This window comes from Osmerus mordax, chromosome 8 (genome assembly GCF_038355195.1).
Source record: "Osmerus mordax isolate fOsmMor3 chromosome 8, fOsmMor3.pri, whole genome shotgun sequence".
Classification (NCBI taxonomy): domain Eukaryota; kingdom Metazoa; phylum Chordata; class Actinopteri; order Osmeriformes; family Osmeridae; genus Osmerus; species Osmerus mordax.
Genome location: NC_090057.1, coordinates 3,272,992 through 3,276,480, shown reverse-complemented (window position 1 = coordinate 3,276,480; position 3,489 = coordinate 3,272,992).

The window sequence follows — 3,489 nt, the reverse complement described above, 5'->3', positions numbered from 1 at the left end:
GGGGTGAAGCAGAGGAACAAGCAGGGGGGCGGAAAACATGAGAGCATGATGACAGAGTCAGGTGGTCTGAGCGGTTAGGGAATCGGGCTAGTAATCAGAAGGTTGCCGGTTCGATTCCCTGCCAGACAAATGACGTTGTGTCCTTGGGCAGGGCAATTCACCCTACTTGCCTCGGCGGGAATGTCCCTGTACTTACTGTAAGTCGCTCTGAATAAGAGCGACTTAAATGACAATGCAATGGAGGGGAAAGCTGTGGTTCTCCTGAACTTGGTCTGGGCTGATGCAGAGGATCTTTGATCAGAGGGAAGGAGGAGTGAGGTTGTGGTCTTCTTCTCTCCATCTTCAGTCGTGTCTAACTCCATCCAACAGGAGGATCCCACTGATTACCATGACAACAAAATGGCGGTGCTGAGCCTGCTAATTAGCTCATTTCACACAGTATTTACGTCACGTTTCGGAACAGAGTTCTGACAATATTGAGTCTTCCCAACGCCTTCAAAGCTAACAACGTAAAGTGCCAGACGTTCCCTGAACACAGACTCCTTCCTGTGAGAAGGTGTTTATACAAGACCCTCTCTCAGCCAGGAAGGCTTTCCTTTGAAGACATCCATAATTAATACCTGGGCTGCTGTCGGACAGGAACCAGAGAGAAGATGGAAAATCCATTTGAGGAGCGGGAGAGGAAGAGAAGTGTCTGGAAGAACATTTGTAACATTTGCATTCATCTCTGTGTGAAGTGTCTTCCTAAAGGGACAGGAGCCAGAACTATCTCACTTCTTCCAAGCGAGCCTGATGAGTCATCAAGGGTTGGGCACACATACACACACATCCACACACACACATCCACACATCCACACACACACAGCCATACACACACTGACACGCACATGCAAACACACATATAAATTCACGTGCACACCCTCACGCATTTCCACTGACACGTGATATCGGAGGTGCATAAGTTACTGTGCATTAAGTGTTCACATGCTCTGCGATAACTGCCACACATGCCAATAGAACCTATCAAGCCTATTGCGTCATCTGCTACTGTCCTTGACTTCTGGGAACTTGAGTTTACGAGCCAGGAACAAGATTTGGAGTTAGATGGAGTTATGTGAGTCTTGGTAAGGAGCCACATCTCTATGACCTTGTAAAACTATCTGCAGGGCATCGTGATGCAATAAAAAGCTCCTGTTTACTGCAGCCACATTCACACTGTCCATACTGTCACAGACCATTCATGCCACGGTACCATCACCTATCACCACAGGCTGAAATGTTGAAACGGAGGTATTCTACAATGAATAGGCCTTTGTGGAAGAACACACACACATGCACATGTGTGTATTATACACATAGACACATGGACACACAAACACACAAATGGATATTTCAGTCTATGACTGGCCGGCTCTCCTGCTCGGTCTAGGGCTGGCATCCAGTTACATCATCTTTTAGAGAACGGAAGCTCAGATTACAGGAAACGCAAACACTCCCCCCTTGGGCCCTGAGTGTGTGTGTGTGTGTGTATATATGCTCTACCAGTATGCTCGCCTTACGTAACCAATCAGAAACGCTCCACACGTTCTCTATCTGGATGCAGCCTTCTTTGGGATCAGTTTTTCTTTCATTCAACATGCAGGTCCAGGGGTGGTGGTACAGTTGGGATCTGTCTCCATTTTTCAATGTTAGTTTTTGCCACGACTCGTGCATGCAAAATTCCCTGTTGGTAAGCTGAAAGTACATAAACAATCATCCCAGGCAGAACCACTGGGATGGTGGATCCCCCTGGAATGAAAAGCCTTGGCTCTACGAAACAGAATCTGTGACAGCAGCACAGCTAACTGAAGGGATGCACCCCTCAAACACAAGCAGACTTTCCTGCTTCAGATGACAGGTTGAAAGAGACGAGAGAAAAAGAGAGAAAAAGAGAGAGATACAGAGAGAGAGGGAGAGAGAGAGACAGAGAGAGAGAGGGAGACAGAGAGTAAGAGACAATCAGAGAAAGAGACAGAGAGAAAGAAACAGAGAGACATTGAGAGAAAGAAAGACAGAGAGACAGATAGAAAGAGCGAGAAAGAAAGAGAGACATAGAGCGAGGCCACAGTAGAATATTCTACAGTTCACAGAGCATCTCTGCAGCAGTTTAAATTAGTGCTGTATAATTAACAAGGACCAAATGGACTCGCAGATGTTCCAAAGTCAATTAAACATCAATAACTCCAGCTGAGGCTGTTTACCGCCGCCATGCTAGCAGTGCGAGCCGTGCACAACGGATTTCACAGTCTGTTTGAAGCTGCCTTTCAACTGGCAGCACAACTCTTTACTGTGACTGGGGCAGGCTTGAGGCTGGACAGCTGTCACGTCTATTTACCTGCCTGATGTGTCAGTGGTCCTCACTTCCTGTCTCAGTAATACCTCATACACACACACACACACACACACACACACACACACACACACACAGGCGTCACCTCCCACCATAAACAGTCACAAGCCTTGGTCCAGAGGAGGCATTGTCCACCTGGAACAAGCTAGGAGGTAGCTAGCTAGCACGTGTCTTTGTAGGGGAGTCGTATGGGGAAGACTGAGGAAGAGAGAGAGGAGGAGAGAGAGGAGAGAGAGAGGAGGAGAGAGGAGGAGAGAGGAGGAGAGAGAGGAGGAGAGAGAGGAGGAGAGAGGGGGGCAGAGAGGAGGAGAGAGAGGAGGAGAGAGGAGGACAGAGAAGGAGAATGAGGAGGAGAGAGGAGGAATGAGGAGAGAGAGGAGAGAGGAGGAGAGAGAGGAGGAGAGAGAAGGAGAGAGGAGGAGAGAGAGGAGGAGAGAGAGGAGGATAGAGGAGGAGAGCAGAGGAGGAGAGGAGGAGGAGAGAGAGGAGGAGAGAGAAGGAGAGAGGAGGAGAGAGAGGAGGAGAGAGGAGGATAGAGGAGGAGAGAGCAGAGGAGAGAGGAGGAGAGCAGAGGAGAGAGAGGAGGAGAGAGGAGGAGAGAGAGGAGGAGAGAGGAGGACAGAGAGGAGGAGAGAGGAGGAGAGAGGAGGAGAGAGAGGAGGAGAGAGAGTATCCTCCAGTCCTCACTCGTTCCAGGCCGCAGTAAGACTCTCCGGAGTCGTTTCCTCCCTGCCCCCCCCCCCCCCCCCCCCCCCCCCCCCCCTCTCACTCTCTGTAATGCCATGCAGTGAGGTGACAATAATGTGGCCCAAATGCAAAACCTGCAGGCCATTTGCAAAGCCCCGTCCAGCCCTTTGGTTCCTGCTCGTACATCCTGCTGATAAGAGGGTGATGGTGATGAAGGATGGCCTCATTCTGATGGGCCTGATAGGGGCAGGTTCATTTGAATTCTCTAATTTTCTCATAAATCATCCTTGGTTCGGATGGTTATCACCTTACTACAGTAGCCCCCGCCCACACTCAGCACAACGCACAGGGAGATCCAGTGGCTGTGCATTAAGTGATCATGTGATTATGTCATGTGATTGATGTGAAGACGT